Raw genomic sequence first — 24,248 nt, forward strand, 5'->3', positions numbered from 1 at the left:
CAATGGATATTTTAGTGATACAGTGCAGAGTTTGCCTGCATTTTTTTTTTTACACAATTGTGTAAATCGCCACAGCGGTTGCAATTTTGTACAGAAAAACTCTTGGATGTATTATTGCCGCTATGTCAGATGTGTTATGGACCATGTGTATACAGGGCCCAGAGGTTGCTGGAGGACACCCCGAGATTTGAGTGAAACCAATTCATATCAGGGCAACAGACTACCAAGTGTTTTTAGATGACAAGAGCAACATTCATGGTTTTTCTGTGCCACCATGTTTTGGGCTAAGTAAACCCTTGGCAGAGACTGTCATCTTGTTTACGAAATGGTTTCGCGAGCAAATTCAAGAAAACCTCAATCAGTACTGTAGCTTCTGTTCAGGCCAGGGTCTCTCTGAAGTGAGAAAGACAGTTACTGCCTATTGCTCATTCGGGAAGCTTTATTCAGTACGTTAGAGATTAGATCTGGGTTAGAGATCTGATATGCTTCATTGGTTTTCAAACAATATTATATTTTCTAGGAGGTTGCATTTACCTACCACTCTCTGCATACATGTTGTCCAGAGTTGCACACTGTGTGTGTTTGTGTAGGTTCAATGTTCTGTGTGTATATGTAATACCTGGCATAGTATGGTACAAGCACCCTGTATTCCTCCCTCCAGGTGGGACCCCTGTCAGCGCTCCTTCATTAATCCATCATCCCCCCTCCATCCTTTCATCCCTCATCAGCGGTCAGGTTACAGCAAGGCTGTGTTGGAGAACTTACCTACCCCCTACCTCTCTCTCCCCATATTGCTCCACCCACCCACCCACCTACCCCCCATCTCTCCACGTTCCCCTCTCAACGTGCCCCCTCTATCCCTCTGTATCCTTCTCACAATCTGCCTAGAATATTCCCTCCTTCCCCGAATGAGGGGAGAGGGTGGGTTGAAAAAGAGAGGGGGAGAGAGGGAGGAAAGAAGGAGAGAGAGGGGGGAGAGAAGGAGAGCGAGGAGAAAGATGGGGAGAGAAGGAGAGCGAGAGGGGGAGAGAAGGAAAGAGGGGGAGAGAAGGAAAGAGAGCGGGAGAGAAGGAAAGAGGGGGGGGAGGAAAGAGGGGGAGAGAAGGAAAGGGGGGAGAAGGAGAGCGAGAGCGGGAAAGAGAGTCTTGGGAGAGAAGGAGAGCGAGAGGGGGAGAGAAGGAAAAAGGGGGGAGAAGGAGAGATAGGGGGAGAGAAGGAGAAGGAGAGAAGGAGAGAGAGAGGGGGAAAGAGAGACTTGGGAGAGAAGGAGAGCGAGAGGGGAGAGAAGGAAAAAGGGGGGAGAAGGAGAGATAGGGGGAGAGAAGGAGAAGGAGAGAAGGAGAGAGAGAGGGGGAAAGAGAGTCTTGGGAGAGAAGGAGAGCGAGAGGGGGAGAGAAGGAAAGAGGGGGAGAAGGAGAGATAGGGGGAGAGAAGGAGAAGGAGAGAAGGAGAGAGAGAGGGGGAAAGAGAGTCTTGGGAGAGGAGAGCGAGAGGGGAGAGAAGGAAAGAGGGGGGGAGAAGGAGAGATAGGGGAGAGAAGGAGAGAAGGAGAGAGAGAGGGGGAAAAGAGAGTCTTGGGAGTGAAGGAGAGGATAGTCAAATGTAGGAGATTGGGGGATGCAGGCAAGTCTCTTACAAGCAACATTTAGTTGATCCCATTCGATAGACACAGCAGGCAGGTTGGATAAGAGATCAATAAACTTCCATTCAACACAGGCTTCTACTATGAGAAGAAGTTTATTCATGGTCGTACAGTATATTTACACTGAAGAGGATTTGAACATATTACACCAGAAATGAACACCATCTCACTGACACAGCAGTGAAGTTAGCAAACCCTCCCATGTTGGTATCAACACACTGGATGTCCCAAATGGAACCCTACTCAGTGCACTACTTTTGACCAGGGCCCATAGTGCACTATGTAGGGAATAGGGTGCCATTTGGGATGCAGGCTCAATACACAATATAGTACTGGCAACTTCAAGCACCAACACTTGAAGAAAAACTGACGGACATCAAACCGAAGGGCAAACTCCTACACATAGTTAACCCTGACTTCTGTCTACAGTTTTGTTACTTGTTAAATGCACAAGTCAGAGTTTAGCCCAGCAGCAGAACATGTTTAAAATCTAATGAACCCTTCATCTAATGTCTATCTGAGCTAGTGTGAGAGATTGGTATAGGAGAGTGTCATTGGTTTAGAGACAGTCCCAGTCTCTATACTGCAGGGCAGGGGTAAGTCCTTTCTGCTGTGTCCTTAGTCTGTTGGGAGATGGCATATGAGGAAACGGAACTGCTCACGGTGTTGTTTACTCATATATCTCACACACACAACCCAGTTGAGTGTTACGTTCCACTGTCCTGTGAAGTGAGGAGACTCTGTGTTCAGTAGATCTGGGACACGTGTCTTTACGGCCCGTTTTGTCCTACCATCTGTTTTATGGTTGCACAACTCCAGGAACCTTCCCAAAATCCCCAGGTTTTCCACAAATCCTGGTTGGTAGATTCTGGATTTCTTGAAAACCTGTCATTTTTGGTAGTTACCGGAAAATTGCAACCCTAGTCCCTTCTATCTTCAGGCTCAGGTTTAACTGGTAGTCAATCCATCTTAGTGATGCTCCAGAGGGGAAGTGTGGGGTGTGTTGGGGGCACACAGGGGTTTGGGCCCAAGCTATGACAGGATGAGGCACCCCCCCCCCATTCCTGAGTCTCCTCTCAACATATACCAATCTCTCCTGTCCTCTCTTTTGCTTCACCATCTCCCTCACCCCTCCTTGTCACTCTGATGTCATAGCTCCGCGGCCCCCTGCTCTGAACACTGGGGGCCTGTGAATTTTCTCGCTCTCTCTCTCTCTCACACACACACAGAGACAGACAGAGAGCTATGATTCTGTGACTGCTAGCCTCTGCCTGGGACACCACGGCCGGTGCTGTACAACGGCTACCTTCTTTTCCTCATGCTGGTCTCCAGCCTCCCCAGCTCCTCGTAGGACTGGTAGAAGACCTCTAGCTCACGGGGGCCCCAGCCCCGCCAGACACACAGGCACCAGGCCCTATTTTCATTGCGAAAGCCACACACAACCGTGTCCTTTGCCACCAGTGCGGCCTCCTCCAGGGTCCTGAGAGAGAGGGGGTAAAGAGAGAGAGAGAGGGGGTAAAGAGCGAGGGAGAAAGAGAGGGAGGGAAGAGTAATAGAAAGAGAGAAGGGTGAAATAGGGAGGAGGGAAAGAGAGAGTTAAACATTGAAATGAGTGTGGATGTGTGGATTCTTCCTAGAAGTAGCCAGGCTTTACTGACAAGAGGTTCCCTGGAAGGCTACTGAGGAGTACACTGAGGAGTACACTGAGGGGTACACACAACACCCTGTTTACATAGGATTCCTACCTCTAGGTAGAAGGTGCCCTAAGGCACACATTTAGAATGAACTTACCTTCCCTAAAAGCTGACTTTAACTCAGAATCTTAGATCTGTGTTTAAAGTGCCAGGTTAATACATACTTTCCAGAAATGACACAAACAGGTCAATCACCGCCCTCCTGATTTATGTAGGACATGACACAAACACTCTGGGAAGAGGGAAGGCTTCCACATAGCTTGTTGCCGTGTTGCGTGCTTAACCATGCATCATATACACACCCACAAATTATCTTCCTGCTACTGTTGTTTCATGTGTTGTAGCTTACCAAGACTACCATCATCCTCTCTGGTACACACTGCAATCTACAACACTGATGGTTACACAACACTGTTGTTTCATGTGTTGTAGCTTACCAAGACTACCATCATCCTCTCTGGTACGCACTGCAATCTACAACACTGATGGTTACACAACACTGTTGTTTCATGTGTTGTAGCTTACCAAGACCACCATCATCCTCTCTGGTACGCACTGCAATCTACAACACTGATGGTTACACAACACTGTTGTTTCATGTGTTGTAGCTTACCAAGACTACCATCATCCTCTCTGGTACGCACTGCAATCTACAACACTGATGGTTACACAACACTGTTGTTTCATGTGTTGTAGCTTACCAAGACTACCATCATCCTCTCTGGTACGCACTGCAATCTACAACACTGATGGTTACACAACACTGTTGTTTCATGTGTTGTAGCTTACCAAGACTACCATCATCCTCTCTGGTACGCACTGCAATCTACAACACTGATGGTTACACAACACTGTTGTTTCATGTGTTGTAGCTTACCAAGACTACCATCATCCTCTCTGGTACGCACTGCAATCTACAACACTGATGGTTACACAACACTGTTGTTTCATGTGTTGTAGCTTACCAAGACTACCATCATCCTCTCTGGTACACACTGCAATCTACAACACTGATGGTTACACAACACTGTTGTTTCATGTGTTGTAGCTACCAAGACTACCATCATCCTCTCTGCACTGCAATCTACAACACTGATGGTTACACAACACTGTTGTTTCATGTGTTGTAGCTTACCAAGACTACCATCATCCTCTCTGGTACGCACTGCAATCTACAACACTGATGGTTACACAACACTGTTGTTTCATGTGTTGTAGCTTACCAAGACTACCATCATCCTCTCTGGTACGCACTGCAATCTACAACACTGATGGTTACACAACACTGTTGTTTCATGTGTTGTAGCTTACCAAGACTACCATCATCCTCTCTGGTACGCACTGCAATCTACAACACTGATGGTTACACAACACTGTTGTTTCATGTGTTGTAGCTTACCAAGACTACCATCATCCTCTCTGGTACGCACTGCAATCTACAACACTGATGGTTACACAACACTGTTGTTTCATGTGTTGTAGCTTACCAAGACTACCATCATCCTCTCTGGTACGCACTGCAATCTACAACACTGATGGTTACACAACACTGTTGTTTCATGTGTTGTAGCTTACCAAGACTACCATCATCCTCTCTGGTACGCACTGCAATCTACAACACTGATGGTTACACAACACTGTTGTTTCATGTGTTGTAGCTTACCAAGACTACAACAACAATGATGGTTACATGCCATTACAACAATGATGGTTACATGCCATTACAACAATGATGGTTACTGCCATTACAACAATGATGGTTACATGCCATTACAACAATGATGGTTACATGCCATTACAACAATGATGGTTACATGCCATTACAACACTGATGGTTACATGCCATTACAACACTGATGGTTACATGCCATTACAACACTGATGGTTACATGCCATTACAACACTGATGGTTACATGCCATCTACAACACAATGTATCGCCTAGAGAATGATGAAGACCGTAATGCCCTGTAAAGCCTAAGTTGTAGTTTGTTTCAAATGGGATGAAATTGATACAGAGACCGTGTTCGATAGCATTACATATGTGGTGCATTGTGGGTAATAGTGACTGATTGATCTACAAATCACCTTGCATCCTAAATAACGAGTCATCTACATAACGAGTCAATCTACAGTGGATGTGAAACAAGCCCAGAATCTCCAGCGTGTTTCTCACAGCCTTTCCTGTCTTCCTGCCACCCTATGGCCAGACCTCAACCTGTCCCTGGTGCTACTAGTCTAAATGGGATCTATATTGAAGTTGAAATTGAAATGGCTAAGGTAAGGGTTAATGTTAAAGTTAGGGTATGGGTTAAGGATGTCCTAAGGATCCTAGATAGCACTAACCCCCTGACAACCACTGCTTATTAAGGACCTCGGCTTTGGGTGGCCCTTTCATTGCCTGCTGCTAAAACCTCACACACACACACTGACACACGTACACGCATGCACTTCAGACAGAAGTCCTCTTCTGCTGTAGCTAAAACAGCTGCTGGGACGTTTATAGGAATAATTACAGAGCAGAGAAAAACCCCGTTAAGCACATGATGAGGGATCTCTGCTGGGTCTTTATTGAAGCTGAATCAGCAAATTAATCTCCAGCTCCTTTTCTTGCTGTGCCAGAAAGTGTGTACGTCCCAAGTTGCACCTTATTCCCTATGTCGTGCAATACTTTTGACCAGGGCACACAATAGGGAACAGGGTGCTACTACATATGGACTAGGGGTCCATTTGGGATGTAGCCAGACAGTTCTGCTGGCCTACTTTGCTACAGCAGATAAAGAGGTCCAACACTCCACAGGTCTGGAATGAGGACGGATTTTCACTGTTAACACCATGGCTGGATCCCAAATGGAACCCCATGCCCTACATAGGGCCCATAGGTGTTCTGGTCAAAAGTAGTGCACTCTATAGAGCAAAGGGTGCCATTTGGGATGCATTCCGTGGCTTAGACGGGGCAATGTGCCGGTGTTACGGTAGAAAGACATTGCCCTGACATTTGGTTCCGCCCCTGTATTACAATTCTAAATCAAATAACTAAATGATCCTTGGTATGACCTTCTTAAAACAATTCCATATATCTTAGTAGAACCCCACCCCCTCTTTCCCCAGGCTTAGACTGTAATGGGTTAATCAATGGAGTACTTTCCCACACTGTTTCGTTGGATGTTATAATTGCATTGGGGATTCTTTGTGTGGTGCAATCTATTTGAAAGTGACTATAATTTACAGCAGGTGTCTTCAACTGCACTTCCTGGAGCATGGAGGGTCTCTGTTCTGCTTCCCAGACAATGGCCAAGGTGCAAAAAAGATTTAAGAACAGATATGACATCATCGTTTGACCACAATCCAGGCTTTAAACTACGGCGTGCGACATGGTTCAATGTGCCTATAAATCAGCATGTGCTAATGACGACACAAAAAAAGAGCAACAGAAAGCATAGTACAATACCGTAAAATCCCCAAATGAGGCGTTTATGGTAAATACATGGGGGTAATTATACAGCTTTGCCATTAAGGCCAAAGGTGTATAATATCTTACACTATCGTGCCGACCCCAACGGAACTGTGCTGGCTCAGACAGTCTATTCCAGCAGGGTTACAGCTACTATGGTGGGTACGTAACCAGGCCAGCCCAGTACGGCTCTGCTCGGCAGGATGTAAAGGCTACTACTGAAGGAGAAGCTGTCGTCAACAGACACTGTGGCTCTCGAAGGCTAGGAATGGGATACCTGCTTTAGAGCATGAACCCATACGGTAGCCTCTACAATTGGGTACATCCTATGGATTGGGTACATCCTATGGATTGGGTACATCCTGTGGATTGGGTACATCCTGTGGATTGGGCACATCCTGTGGATTGGGTACATCCTATGGATTGGGTACATCCTGTGGATTGGGTACATCCTGTGGATTGGGTACATCCTGTGGATTGGGTACATCCTGTGGATTGGGTACATCCTGTGGATTGGGTACATCCTGTGGATTGGGTACATCCTGTGGATTGGGTACATCCTATGGATTGGGTATCTTATGGATTGGGTACATCCTGTGGATTGGGTACATCCTGTGGATTGGGTACATCCTATGGATTGGGTACATCCTGTGGATTGGGTACATCCTGTGGATTGGGCACATCCTGTGGATTGGGTACATCCTATGGATTGGGTACATCTTATGGATTGGGTACATCCTGTGGATTGGGTACATCCTGTGGATTGGGTACATCCTGTGGATTGGGTACATCCTGTGGATTGGGTACATCCTGTGGATTGGGTACATCCTATGGATTGGGTACATCCTATGGATTGGGTACATCCTATGGATTGGGTACATCCTATGGGTACATCCTATGGATCCCAAAGGAAATATCATTGAGGCCAGTGCTGCTCCACCCTCTTCCTGGAGATATACCGTCCTGTAGGTCTCAGTCCAGGCCCAACCTGACATACCTGATTCAGCTAGTTAAGGTCTTGGTAAGCAGCTAATAGACTACGGTGTGTTAAATAACGGTTGGACTGAAACCCTGCAGGACGGTAGCGCTCCAAGGCAGCAGCCCTGATCTAGCCTATCAGAGGGCAAGGGAGGGCTATTACCATATTCACAAAACCTATCCAGACTTCTCATATTTAAAAGCATTGTCTAGGGGGTGGGGCTAGGAGTGGATTTGTAACTGGCTGTTCCATCAGCATGGTGGAAGCTGATTGGACAGACAGTCTACACACCTCACTGGCTATCAAAAAGAGTGGATGCATCTCAAACTGTCCTTTTAGACTATTGAGAAACAGCCTTCCTGACAGGATATGACCTCACCCGTAAGAGGAAGTTCCAGGGGGGCAGAGCACAGCGATGACACGCCCCCTGAGCTGTCCTGTCTGCCGCTGGACCTCGATCACCATCACGTCACCACCACTCCTGGAACACAACACAGTAGTGACTAAAGATCTGTTCTTGGCAGAGTCAAATAGGTAGTGTTTCAGTGGGGCTGACCATGTAGATTCTACTCATAGATTCTAATTATACTCTGATTCAAATCACTTCTTGCTGATTTGAGTATTGGCTCAATAATGACAAAGAAGCCCAAAACGTGTCTGCTGCAGAGGGACAAGACAAAGCCATGATAAAATATATTGGCTCACCCTTAACTAGAAGGTTGGATAGAGAACAAGCTATAGCTGACTAGCACAACAACTAACGGTAGCAATCAGTGTTTGGCCTAAAGACATAGATAGACCTTAGTGTTTCACCCTCTGATGCCTGGCCCAAAACAAGTCTACTCTGGGCCAGAAAAAGACCCTGACCTGGATCCAGACTGGGACATTTGGGCCTTTTCTAAAAAGCCTTTTCCTTCACAAAAGGAACCGTTCAGATATTTCAGAGGTTGTTGATTCTGCTCTTCATGCCTTCAGTGTCAGCCCGAGCTATGGAAACACAACTTCCCCTAAATAACAACTAGTGCTTACATCCAAAACAGATTGGAGTAGGACCAGACAGACCAGATGGAAATGTTGCAGTATCAGATCTCACAACGCCTGGAGGAGTGTTAATGTCTCAGGAACCACCTAAATATGGTATAGCAATTTTTTCTTGACTGCAAAAAAGTGTGTTGTAAGACAGTGTGACATGCTGGGTTTGTGTGTGTAGCATTGTGGGTACCTGGGGATCCAAAGGGTTCCATTGACAGCCAGCACAGTGAGGGCCTGCAGGTGGGGGAGTGGTGGTAAAGGTTGTGGTGGGGTCAGAGTTCACCACAGGGTCAGGGTCGTCTGGGTGGTCCTGAGGCCTCTCTTCCTCCTCAGTGGAAAAAGGCATACTGCTGGAACTAGCCAATGAGCTGAGCGCGCAGGAACTGGTTCTGTCCAATCCCAGCGGCTCTGACAAGGGGCCGGATCGGTCAAATCCCAGCGGAGGGGTGGAGTCAGAGGAGATGGCGCAGTAGTCCGTCAGCGAATCCTGGTGCTGGATGATCTGAGTTCCCGCCTCCTCGCTGTAGATCAGCGTCACTTTGTCGTTTGGACATTCCTCCTCCTCCTCATCTAGACTCTTCCTCTTTGAGTCAAGGTCAGGACTAGTAGCCATGGTAACCCCTGCAGGTCGCTGTACAGTGAACACGTCCCGGAGAGGGTTGGCGTCTCCACAGCTGGAATGACGAAATTACATTTGTATTATGTGTATGTATTGGTCACATGGTCTGTTGCATAGTAAAATTGTGTCTTGGCTGTGTATTTGTATTTATTATGGATCCCTATTATAAATTGTGTCTTGGCTGTGTCTTGGCTGTGTCTTGGCTGTGTGTCCTTGTACCGCTTATCCTATAGATGTGTCCTACCTACCACCAGCGTATCCTATAGATGTGTCCTACCTACCACCAGCGTATCCTATAGATGTGTCCTACCTACCACCAGCGTATCCTATAGATGTGTCCTACCTACCACCAGCGTATCCTATAGATGTGTCCTACCTACCACCAGCGTATCCTATAGCTGTGTCCTACCTACCACCAGCGTATCCTATAGATGTGTCCTACCTACCACCAGCGTATCCTATAGCTGTGTACCTAGTATCCTATAGATGTGTCCTACCTACCACCAGCGTATCCTATAGATGTGTCCTACCTACCACCAGCGTATCCTATAGATGTGTCCTACCTACCACCAGCGTATCCTATAGATGTGTCCTACCTACCACCAGCGTATCCTATAGATGTGTCCTACCTACCACCAGCGTATCCTATAGATGTGTCCTACCTACCACCAGCGTATCCTATAGATGTGTCCTACCTACCACCAGCGTATCCTATAGCTGTGTCCTACCCCACCAGCGTATCCTATAGATGTGTCCTACCACCAGATGTGTCCTACCTACCACCAGCGTATCCTATAGATGTGTCGTATCCTATAGATGTGTCCTACCTACCACCAGCGTATCCTATAGCTGTGTCCTACCTACCACCAGCGTATCCTATAGATGTGTCCTACCTACCACCAGCGTATCCTATAGATGTGTCCTACCTACCACCAGCGTATCCTATAGATGTGTCCTACCTACCACCAGCGTATCCTATAGATGTGTCCTACCTACCACCAGCGTATCCTATAGCTGTGTCCTACCTACCACCAGCGTATCCTATAGCTGTGTCCTACCTACCACCAGCGTATCTTATAGCTGTGTCCTACCTACCACCAGCGTATCCTATAGCTGTGTCCTACCTACCACCAGCGTATCTTATAGCTGTTTTCTACCCATTAGTCTAACACTACCTCACCCCACCCACCCACGTCTCACACACCTGTACGTGGCACAGAGCTGGTAGGTGGCAGCGTGGTACAGCTGCAGGGTGTTTGTGTGGTCGTCCAGGGTCCACACCGCCTCATCCCCCCACAGACAGGGGCTGGAGGCCAGGGCCTGTATAGAGGATGGTGGGTCGTAGGGGTCCAGACGATGCACCGCCTGGAGGGTCCGGCAGTCGATCACCAGCAGGCCTGGACCATGGGAGTACCACAGCTGGGAGGAAGAGCGAGGTGGAGATAAGATTTACACTTTATGACCATTAATATGACCAGAGTTTAACCCAGTAACATTGTAATGAGGTTACCGGTATTTCACTACTGTACACAATTATTTACTATGTCATCATTGGACATTGTGGTATACAGGTATATTGAAATATATCAGAATATCTAGATAGATAGATACATTTCGATATATCGGCATATTGATATATCTATTCCAACCTGGGATCCACTGTGGACCAGGACCATGCTCCTGACTGGGTAGGGTCTCTGTCTGGGGTCAGAGTCCTCCATCCCAAACATGGTCATATTGAGGGTGTGAGAACACAGGTAGGTCTCTCCTTCTACAGGCATGTCATCCATTAGGGAGTACACTGCCACCAGACCGTCTGACATCCCCATGAAGACACACGCCTGGGTCTGCTTGGGTGGGAGGAGACCAGAATGTTAGGTTGGGGGGGTGTAAACGGAATGGAGAGTGGTTGAAGGGACGTGGAGAGGGGAGAGAGAGACAGAGATAGTAAAGATATCAACAACACATCCCAACCTTGATAAAGACAGAAGACTAGATGAAAAGCATGAACGGAGGTGAAAACATTCTTGTTTACTAAGTTAGAATAGAGAGCGGGGCAGTAAAAAGACTGCTGCAGTAAATAATACAACCAGTGAATCAATCTACTGTACGGTCTTCTAATTTAAGTGTAAATATGCGTTTGATAGCGTTCGTCATTCCCAAACATATTTACATGTCATACAACCAGGTCAGCGGCTAAGTGTCACTGTAGAATGTTTTCCCCAGAGTTGTTCCTCCCACGAACTCGCAGTCCCCTAGCAACTACCAGCGGTTGTTCTACTGTTGTCCTACAGCAGGACTATTCCACCTGGACAGCTGACTTCAGTGGAGGAGGGGTTTCTGGGAAGGAGGGAGAGATCAAAGGGGGCTCCACGTCTGCAGTGTGACACCCTGAACAGCCGACGTGTCAGAAATATGTTACATAGAGCTATGGTACTTTGGGGCTGTTGCTTCTGTCAAAGTTCAAACAAATGGAACTATCCAACACTCCTGCGCCCCTTCTTCGAGGCAAGCAAATCAAAGCGCCTTGCAGGTATAATGTGAGAGAGTCTTTAGCTCCTTATCCCCAGACAGACAGCAGGCTCCACTAGGTCAGACTCAACACCTGGACTACCCCAGCCACAGGACACTTCAAAGGGCTGAGGGTCTAGGGAGAGGGGGGTGAAGGGGAGGTGGGGGGGCAAACAGGCAGTGCTCCTGTAAAAGGCAGTGATCACTAGAAGCACTGAAAGTGTCATGTTGACACAAAACTAATTTACACTTTGAAATGACTTGGCCATTGACTTTTCCTAAATAAGTATATTTAACACAGCACAGCTGATGGCCCATCTAAACTATATTGAAATACATTTTACACGTAATAATAGAGTTAGCCTAAACACAAGATTAAGTTGACAATAGTCTGATGGGTGACAATATTAACAATAGTCAAATTGTATATGAAGAGATGGACTAGTGCAGCTTGGAATTGATACAGAGGCAGGGAAACAGAGCAACAATAAGTGTCTTTTTAAAATCCCCCTACAGCAGACGTAGGCAACTAGATTCAGCCACTGCCCCATTTTAGTCAGTCGGATGGTCGGGGAGGCAGAAAAAAAAAATATATACAAGTTTGTATTCTAATGTTACCTTCATAAACACAACCAAAGGAAAAATTTTCGGGATGCATATATTAAATGGATTTATACTGTTTGAATGTTCTTGGGGCGGCAGGGTAGCCTAGTGGTTAGAGCATTGGACTAGTAACCGAAAGGTTGCAAGTTCAAATCCCGAGCTGACAAGGTACAAAATCTGTCGTTCTGCCCCTGAACAGGCAGTTAACCCACTGTTCCTCGGCCGTCATTGAAAATAAATAATGAATTGCCTAGTTAAATAAAGGTAAAATAAAAAAATTTAAATAAAAAAAGACGCGCCATTGGCTCAGAGTGGGACCGCTCGAGGGCTGGCATTTCTACTGTTAAGAGGACCGTAAAACCTCTTTTACCACAGTAGCTGTGTTAGTTAATGATGGTCAGAACGCAAATAAATCCCTACAAACAGTGAAAACAGTGAGGCTGGTTTGGAAGGCAGTTAGATGGTACCGTATTATTATCAACTGCTGTTCTGTTACTGTATAAACACTGTACAGTACAGAGATAAGAGAACACAGATTATCCAGTGTATCAGAGTTACATTGGGGTTTAGTAGATGATGGAACAACAATGGGTTGGGTTCCCATAATTCTTTCTCACACAGATCCATGTAATCATGTATGGTTGTCTGGGGCTACAACAACAATGTGTATTGTTGGGGTTACTGGTGGACCGGTTCGGGAACTACTGGTCTAGGAGATGGTTTGAGATAGGGTTGTCACGGTAGCAGTATCGCGATAAGTCTGGTAGCAAGGAAACAAAACATGATGCGAATTTCAATTCTAAAGGAAAACAATCCTAATCTTGGAAACAAAGAGCATTATGTTATCACCCAGAGTCAAATGTGTTTATTTTCTAAGCTATACACAATATTGTATGAATGGTTCCTAAAGGACCAAATAGTAGTCTGCTTCATGTGTTCGCCATGGAAAATCGAGTATGGTATTATTGTGATACTGGTATCATGACAACCATACAGGGCAGTAGTGAACAGTATGTTACATGGTCTCTGGCGGGCACGGGGAACAGACAGGTGACAACAGTAGGACAGGACAGTTGCATGGTGGCGGGCACGGAGAACAGACAGTTCTAGGACAGGACAGTTGGGCACGGAGAACAGACAGTTGACAACAGTAGGACAGGACAGTTGCATCGTCTCTGGCGGGCACGGGGAACAGACAGGTGACAACAGTAGGACAGGACAGTTGCATGGTCTCTGGCGGGCACGGGGAAAAGACAGTTGACAACAGTAGGACAGGACAGTTACCTGGTCTCTGGCGGGCACGGGGAACAGACAGGTGACAACAGGAGAGTTACCTGGTCTCTGGCGGGCACGGGGAACAGACAGGTGACAACAGGAAAGTTACCTGGTCTCTGGCGGGGACGGGGAACAGACAGGTGACAACAGGAAAGTTACCTGGTCTCTGGCGGGCACGGGAACAGACAGGTGACAACAGGAGAGTTACCTGGTCTCTTGGTGGGCACGGGGAACAGACAGGTGACAACAGGAAAGTTACCTGGTCTATGGCGGGCACGGGGAACAGACAGGTGACTATAGCAGGACAGGAGATCTGTTTCTGGGGCTGGCTCAGTGGACACATCTCCTTTAGACTGTAGATGAACACTTCCTGCTCCTAGAACACACACACACACACACACACACACACACACACACACACACACACACACACACACACACACACACACACACACACACACACACACACACACACACACACACACACACACACACACACACACACACACACACACACACACACGTATGTACAGTTGAAGTCGGAGGTTTACATACACTTAGGTTGGTGTCATTAAAACTTGTTTTTTCAACCACTCCACACATTTCTTGTCAACAAACTATAGTTTTGGCAAGTCAGTTAGGACATCTACTTTGTGCATAACACAAGTAATTTTTCCAAGAATTGTTTACAGACAGATTATTTCACATATAATTCACTGTATCACAATTCCAGTGGGTCAGAAGTTTACATACACTAAGTTGACTGTGCCTTTAAACAGCTTGGAAAATTCCAGAAAATTATGTCATGGCTTTAGAAGCTTCTGAGAGACCAACATTGACATAATTTGAGTCAATTGGAGGTTTACCTGTGGATGTATTTCAAGGCCTACCTTCAAACTCAGTGCCTCTTCGCTTGACATCATGGGAAAATCAAAAGAAATCAGCCAAGACCTCAGAAAAGATTGTAGACCTCCACAAGTCTGGTTCATCCTTGGGAGCAATTTACAAATGCCTGAAGGTACCACGTTCATCTGTACAAACAATAGTACGCAAGTATAAACACCATGGGACCACGCAGCCGTCATACCGCTCAGGAAGGAGACGCGTTCCGTCTCTTAGAGATTAATGTACTTTGGTGCGAAAAGTGCAAATCAATCCCAGAACAACAGCAAAGGACCTTGTGAAGATGCTGGAGGAAACGGTGACAAAAGTATCTATATCCACAGTAAAACGAGTCCTATATCGATATAACCTGAAAGGCCGCTCAACAAGGAAGAAGCCACTGCTCCAAAACCACCATAAAAAAGCCAGACTACGGTTTGCAACTGCACATGGGGACAAATATCGTACTTTTTTGAGAAATGTCCTCTGGTCTGATGAAAGAAAAATAGAACTGTTTGGCCATAATGACCATCATTATGTTTGGAGGAAAAAGGGGGAGGCTTGCAAGCCGAAGAACACCATCCTAACCGTGAAGCACAGGGGTGGCAGGATCATGTTGTGGGGGTGCTTGCTGCAGGAGGGACTGGTGCACTTCACAAAATAGATGGCATCAATGAGGAGGGAAAATTGATGTGGATATATTGACGCAACATCTCAAGACATCAGTCAGGAAGTTAAAGCTTGGTCCCAAATGGGTCTTCCAAATGGACAATGACTCCAAGCATACTTCCCAAGTTGTAGCAAAATGACTTAAAGACAACAAAGTCAAGGTATTGGAGTGGCCATCACAAAGCCCTGACCTCAATCCTATAGAAAATGTGTGGGCAGAACTGAAAAAGCGTTTGCGAGCAAGGAGGCCTACAAACCTGACTCAGTTACAACAGCTCTGTCAGGAGGAATGGACCAAAATTCACCCAAAACGTTTGACCCAAGTTAAACAATTTAAATGCAATGCTACCAAATACTAATTGAGTGTATGTAAATGTCTGACCCACTGGGAATGTGATGAAAGAAATAAAAGCTGAAATAAATCATTCTCTCTACTATTATTCTGACATTTCACATTCTTAAAATAAAAAGTGTTGATCCTAACTGACCTAAGACAGGGCAATTTTTTACTAAGATTAAATGTCAGGAATTGTGAAAAACTAAGTTTAAATGTATTTGTCAAAATACATGTTCTATTTGAGATTCTTCAAAGTAGCCATCCTTTGCCTTGATGACAGCTTTGGTTGAGAGAATGCCAAGAATACGCAAGGCTGTAGGGTTGGGGTTAGGGTTATCACTAGACTTTACGCTGTTTCACCAGGTAACATGACAGCAACACAACTCAGTCTGAGCCTACACACTACAAAGCCAAAGCCACAGGTTAGACTAGAGATGAACATACTTATGATATAGTGAGAGCAATTGTACTGACATGGTGTCAACATGTACATTGTTTACATTATGAAATCCACCTAAGAAGGCTTATGGCCTTACAAGGCTTATACGTCTGAGGTTTTATGTCATCCTGACTTCCATTGTGACAGAGGGCTATGTAAACTGTAAACTTGCAATGTAAATCCAGTGTTAAAGATAGTTTGGCCAACCCCACCCCCAGAGTTAGTGATTGTTTGGCCAACCCCACCCCAGTGTTAGTGATTGTTTGGCCAACCCCACCCCCAGAGTTAAGGATAGTTTGGCCAACCCCACCCCAGAGTTAAGGATAGTTTGGCCAACCCCACCCCCAGAGTTAAAGATAGTTTGGCCAACCCCATCCCCAGTGTTAGTGATTGTTTGGCCAACCCCACCCCCAGAGTTAAAGATAGTTTGGCCAACCCCATCCCCAGTGTTAGTGATTGTTTGGCCAACCCCACCCCCAGAGTTAAAGATAGTTTGGCCAACCCCATCCCCAGTGTTAGTGATTGTTTGGCCAACCCCACCCCCAGTGTTAGTGATTGTTTGGCCAACCCCACCCCAGGATAGTTTGGCCAACCCCACCCCCAGAGTTAAGGATAGTTTGGCCAACCCCACCCCCAGAGTTAAAGATAGTTTGGCCAACCCCACCCCCAGAGTTAAAGATAGTTTGGCCAACCCCATCCCCAGTGTTAGTGATTGTTTGGCCAACCCCACCCCCAGAGTTAAGGATAGTTTGGCCAACCCCACCCCCAGAGTTAAGGATAGTTTGGCCAACCCCACCCCCAGAGTTAAGGATAGTTTGGCCAACCCCACCCCCAGTGTTAGTGATTGTTTGGCCAACCCCACCCCCAGAGTTAAGGATTGTTTGGCCAACCCCACCCCCAGAGTTAAGGATAGTTTGGCCAACCCCACCCCCAGAGTTAATGATTGTTTGGCCAACTCCAACCCCAGTGTTAGTGATTGTTTGGCCAACCTCTGTCCTATAAGCGGTCCATAAGGTGTTATCCATCTTCATCTGACAGCTCAGCCTGGTTCCTGGACACGGCATCCTCTTCACCTCTACCTGACCCGTCTCTACGTTCACCACACTGTAGTTCCTATAAGACAACACACATTCACTACCACACTGTAGTTCCTATAGGACAACACACATTCACTACCACACTGTAGTTCCTATAAGACAACACACATTCACTACCACACTGTAGTTCCTATAGGACAACACACATTCACTACCACACTGTAGTTCCTATAGGACAACACACATTCACTACCACACTGTAGTTCCTATAGGACAACACACATTCACTACCACACTGTAGTTCCTATAGGACAACACACATTCACTACCACACTGTAGTTCCTATAGGACAACACACATTCACTACCACACTGTAGTTCCTATAAGACAACACACATTCACTACCACACTGTAGTTCCTATAAGACAACACACATTCACTACCACACTGTAGTTCCTATAAGACAACACACATTCACTACCACACTGTAGTTCCTATAGGACAACACACATTCACTACCACACTGTAGTTCCTATAGGACAACACACATTCACTAAGACAACACACATTCACTACCACACTGTAGTTCCTATAGGACAACACACATTCACTACCACACTGTAGTTCCTATAAGACAACACACATTCACTACCACACTGTAGTTCCTATAAGACAACACACATTCACTACCACACTGTAGTTCCTATAAGACAACACACATTCACTACCACACTGTAGTTCCTATAGGACAACACACATTCACTACCACACTGTAGTTCCTATAGGACAACACACATTCACTACCACACTGTAGTTCCTATAAGACAACACACATTCACTACCACACTGTAGTTCCTATAGGACAACACACATTCACTACCACACTGTAGTTCCTATAAGACAACACACATTCACTACCACACTGTAGTTCCTATAGGACAACACACATTCACTACCACACTGTAGTTCCTATAGGTATAGGACAACACACATTCACTACCACACTGTAGTTCTATAGGACAACACACATTCACTACCACACTGTAGTCCCTATAGGACAACACACATTCACTACCACACTGTAGTCCCTATAGGACAACACACATTCACTACCACACTGTAGTTCCTATAGGACAACACACATTCACTACCACACTGTAGTTCCTATAAGACAACACACATTCACTACCACACTGTAGTTCCTATAGGACAACACACATTCACTACCACACTGTAGTTCCTATAGGACAACACACATTCACTACCACACTGTAGTTCCTATAGGACAACACACATTCACTACCACACTGTAGTTCCTATAGGACAACACACATTCACTACCACACTGTAGTTCCTATAGGACAACACACATTCACTACCACACTGTAGTTCCTATAAGACAACACACATTCACTACCACACTGTAGTTCCTATAGGACAACACACATTCACTACCACACTGTAGTTCCTATAAGACAACACACATTCACTACCACACTGTAGTTCCTATAGGACAACACACATTCACTACCACACTGTAGTTCCTATAGGTATAGGACAACACACATTCACTACCACACTGTAGTTCCTATAGGACAACACACATTCACTACCACACTGTAGTCCCTATAGGACAACACACATTCACTACCACACTGTAGTCCCTATAGGACAACACACATTCACTACCACACTGTAGTTCCTATAGGACAACACACATTCACTACCACACTGTAGTTCCTATAAGACAACACACATTCACTACCACACTGTAGTTCCTATAGGACAACACACATTCACTACCACACTGTAGTTCCTATAGGACAACACACATTCACTACCACACTGTAGTTCCTATAGGACAACACACATTCACTACCACACTGTAGTTCCTATAGGACAACACACATTCACTACCACACTGTAGTTCCTATAAGACAACACACATTCACTACCACACTGTAGTTCCTATAGGACAACACACATTCACTACCACACTGTAGTTCCTATAAGACAACACACATTCACTAGCACACTGTAGTCCCTATAGGACAACACACATTCACTACCACACTGTAGTCCCTATAGGACAACACACATTCACTACCACACTGTAGTTCCTATAGGACAACACACATTCACTACCACACTGTAGTCCCTATAGGACAACACACATTCACTACCACACTGTAGTCCCTATAGGACAACACACATTCACTACCACACTGTAGTCCCTATAGGACAACACACATTCACTACCACACTGTAGTTCCTATAGGACAACACACATTCACTACCACACTGTAGTTCCTATAGGACAACACACATTCACTACCACACTGTAGTTCCTATAAGACAACACACATTCACTACCACACTGTAGTTCCTATAGGACAACACACATTCACTACCACACTGTAGTTCCTATAGGACAACACACATTCACTACCACACTGTAGTTCCTATAAGACAACACACATTCACTACCACACTGTAGTTCCTATAGGACAACACACATTCACTACCACACTGTAGTTCCTATAGGACAACACACATTCACTACCACACTGTAGTTCCTATAGGACAACACACATTCACTACCACACTGTAGTTCCTATAGGACAACACACATTCACTACCACACTGTAGTCCCTATAGGACAACACACATTCACTACCACACTGTAGTCCCTATAGGACAACACACATTCACTACCACACTGTAGTCCCTATAGGACAACACACATTCACTATCACACTGTAGTTCCTATAGGACAACACACATTCACTACCACACTGTAGTTCCTATAGGACAACACACATTCACTACCACACTGTAGTTCCTATAGGACAACACACATTCACTACCACACTGTAGTTCCTATAAGACAACACACATTCACTACCACACTGTAGTTCCTATAAGACAACACACATTCACTAGCACACTGTAGTCCCTATAGGACAACACACATTCACTACCACACTGTAGTTCCTATAAGACAACACACATTCACTACCACACTGTAGTTCCTATAAGACAACACATATTCACTACCACACTGTAGTTCCTATAGGACAACACACATTCACTACCACACTGTAGTTCCTATAGGACAACACACATTCACTACCACACTGTAGTTCCTATAGGACAACACACATTCACTACCACACTGTAGTTCCTATAGGACAACACACATTCACTACCACACTGTAGTTCCTATAGGACAACACACATTCACTACCACACTGTAGTTCCTATAAGACAACACACATTCACTACCACACTGTAGTTCCTATAAGACAACACACATTCACTACCACACTGTAGTTCCTATAGGACAACACACATTCACTACCACACTGTAGTTCCTATAGGACAACACACATTCACTACCACACTGTAGTTCCTATAGGACAACACACATTCACTATCGCAGAGTTTCTAGAACACACACACACACACACACACACACACACACACACACACACACACACACACACACACACACACACACACACACACACACACACACACACACACACACACACACACACACACACACTAGTCCAACAAGTCATACCGAGATAATACACACCATTTAACTGTGTTACCCTGACACAGAGTTAGGACAGTATTCAATCTTTCTCCTTCTTCCCCTGGCGGAGTAGTACCTGCTGACAATTATCATGTCATTCTCATGGTCGGTTCCCATGCTGGAAGCCCTGGCGCAATACCTCTATGAGGGGGTATTAGAATTACAAAGGATCTCTATGGGGTTAACAGCAGGACAGCTGCAGGCAATAGCAGTCATTAGCACCACCTGTATGGAGCGATGAAAGCTGCCTTTATCGTGGTGAGATTATCTCCCAGTCCCAAAGCACACACAGTCACACACAGGGGGAGAGCAACACTAAAGCAATTACTTTCCACCTGGGAGCTTTATTACAGGACAGGAGTGTGTGTGTGTTACTCTCAGAGAGGTATGTGCACAGTATGTATGTGTGTGTGTGTGTGTGTGTGTGTGTGTGTGTGTGTGTGTGTGTGTGTGTGTGTGTGTGTGTGTGTGTGTGTGTGTGTGTGTGTGTGTGTGTGTTCTGCCTTCACTGCTCTTTAAGAGACAGGAGTGTGTGTGTGTGTTACTCTCACAGAGGTATGTGCACAGTATGTATGTGTGTGAGTGCGTTCTGCCTTCACTGCTCTTTAACAGACAGTCAGGAAGTCTACACAGACTTTTCGGGCCAGGAAAACCTCTGAAATCAACACAAAGAGAAACCAACCTGTCGTCCTTGTCCCCGTCCCAGAACACAGCGCTGTGTCCCTGCAAGTGGGACAGGAAGAGCTGGGAGTGTGTGTCACAGGCCAGCAGGTACTTCAGACATGGGAAACTGGGCTCCTGCATCTGCCTCACACACTGCATGGCCAGGGGCCTCTGGATCAAGAGAGAGACACACAGTCACTATGTCATACTGTAAGCCAGGTTTCCCCAATTGGTGGCCAGGGTTTGGTGATTTTATCTTAGCAAAAAGAATGTTGGACATAAAAGACTGTAAAAACACCAAATCAGCCCCAAGTGATTTATATTTTGAAAATGTAAATCAGTATTCCCATGCATAATAGAGAGAGATTTGTTTAACCTTTATTTAACTAGGCAAGTCAGTTAAGAACAAATTCTTATTTTCAATGACGGCCTAGGAACAGTGGGTTAACTGCCTGTTCAGGGGCAGAACGACAGATTTGTACCTTGTCAGCTTGGTGATTTGAACTTGCCACCTTTTGGTTACTAGTCCAACACTCTAACCACTAGGCTACCCTGCCGCCCCAAAGATATACGATAATGTATATAAAAATGTACAAATTAGTTGATTGGGCTACTTCAGCCACACCCATAACTGACAGATGTACAAAATCCAGTACACAGCCATGCAATCTCCATAGCAAACATTGGCAGTAGAATGGCCTTACTGAAGAGCTCAGTGACTTTTAATGTGGCACCGTCAAAGGATACCACCTTTCCAACAAGTCCATTTCTGCCTTGCTAGAGCAGCCCCGGGCAACTGTAAGTGCTGTTATTGTGAAGAGGAAACGCCTAAGAGCAACAACGGCTCAGCTGCGAAGTGGTAGGCCACGCAACCTCACAGAACACGACCGCCGAGTGCTAAAGCGTGTAGCGCGTAAAAATAGTCTGTCCGCGGTTGCAACACTCACTACAGAGTTCCAAACTGCCTCTGGAAGCAACGTCAGCGCAAGAGCTGGAGTGGTGTGAAGCTCACCTCCATTGGACTCTGGAGCTGTGGAAACGTATTCTCTGGAGTGTTGAATCACGAGTCACCATCTGACAATCTGACGGACGAATATGGGTTTGGTGGATACCAGGAGAACGCTACCTGCCCGAATGCATAGTGCCAACTGTAAAGTTTGGTGGAGGAGAAATAATGTCTGGGGCTGTTTTTCATGGTTCGGGCTAGGCCCCTTAGTTCCAGTGAAAGGAAATGTTAACGCTACAGCATACAATGACATTCTAGATGATTCTGTGTTTCCAACTTTGTAGCAACAGCATGACAATGCCCCTTTGCACAAAGTGGTTTTCGAGATTGGTGTGGAAGAACTTGAATGGCCTGCACAGAGCCCTGACCACAACCCCAACAAACACCTTTGGATGAATTGGAACGCCGACTTCAAGCCAGGCCTAATCACCCAACATCAGTGCCTGACCTCACTAATGCTCTTATAGCTGAATGGAAGCAAATCCCCACAGCAATGTTCCAACATCTAGTGGAAATCCTTCCCAGAAGAGTGGAGGCTGTTATAGCAGCAAGGGGGACCAACTCCATATTAATGCCCATGATTCTGGAATGAGATGTTCAACGAGCAGGTGTCCACATACTTTAAGTGATCGTACACAAATGTAAGTAAGGTTTGATATTATTACGTTTTAGTCAAATATTATATCTGTTTGGGCTTCTTGTGATAAATTTGAAGTCTACAAATTATTTGTAATTATGTTTACGGCCCCCTGACTATCCATTTAAGACAAAAAATCTGCTCATGGTTGAATCTAGTTGATGATCCCTGCTGTAAGCCACAGAGCATTATAATATCAGTTGTTAATACACATCTAGATGTATGAAAGATAGCATGATATCATTATAGTGGTGCGGATGAGTCATCACACTTTCCTCTTTAAAAAGAGCATATTCAAGCCAGCACAGCTTGACTCACTAGTGTGAATATTGGCGTCCCAGCCCACAGCTCCTCACCTTCTCAGGCTTAGTGTCCCAGCCCACAGCCCCTCACCTTCTCAGGCTCAGTGTCCCAGCCCACAGCCCCTCACCTTCTCAGGCTTAGTGTCCCAGCCCACAGCCCCTCACCTTCTCAGGCTTAGTGTCCCAGCCCACAGCCCCTCACCTTCTCAGGCTCAGTGTCCCAGCCCACAGCCCCTCACCTTCTCAGGCTTAGTGTCCCAGCCCACAGCCCCTCACCTTCTCAGGCTTAGTGTCCCAGCCCACAGCCCCTCACCTTCTCAGGCTTAGTGTCCCAGCCCACAGCCCCTCACCTTCTCAGGCTTAGTGTCACAGCCCACAGCCCCTCACCTTCTCAGGCTTAGTGTCCCAGCCCACAGCCCCTCACCTTCTCAGGCTTAGTGTCCCAGCCCACAGACCCTCACCTTCTCAGGCTTAGTGTCACAGCCCACAGCCCCTCACCTTCTTAGGCTTAGTGTTCCAGCCACAGACTCACCTTCTCAGGCTTAGTGTCCCAGCCCACAGCCCCTCACCTTCTCAGGCTTAGTGTCCCAGCCCACAGACCCTCACCTTCTCAGGCTTAGTGTCACAGCCCACAGCCCCTCACCTTCTCAGGCTTAGTGTCCCAGCCCACAGCCCCTCACCTTCTCAGGCTTAGTGTCCCAGCCCACAGCCCCTCACCTTCTCAGGCTTAGTGTCCCAACCCACAGCCCCTCACCTTCTCAGGCTTAGTGTCCCAGCCCACAGCCCCTCACCTTCTCAGGCTTAGTGTCCCAGCCCACAGCCCCTCACCTTCTCAGGCTTAGTGTCCCAGCCCACAGACCCTCACCT

At 46.2% G+C, this 24,248-nt stretch overlaps 1 pseudogene; it reads right to left on the minus strand.

Annotated features, from left to right (window-relative positions):
• Nucleotides 1-1,724: 1,724 nt before the first annotated feature.
• The window catches only part of LOC124026063, a 33,734-nt pseudogene continuing 11,210 nt past the window's right edge, over nt 1,725-24,248 (minus strand).

This window comes from Oncorhynchus gorbuscha, unplaced genomic scaffold, assembly GCF_021184085.1.
Source record: "Oncorhynchus gorbuscha isolate QuinsamMale2020 ecotype Even-year unplaced genomic scaffold, OgorEven_v1.0 Un_scaffold_2546, whole genome shotgun sequence".
Classification (NCBI taxonomy): domain Eukaryota; kingdom Metazoa; phylum Chordata; class Actinopteri; order Salmoniformes; family Salmonidae; genus Oncorhynchus; species Oncorhynchus gorbuscha.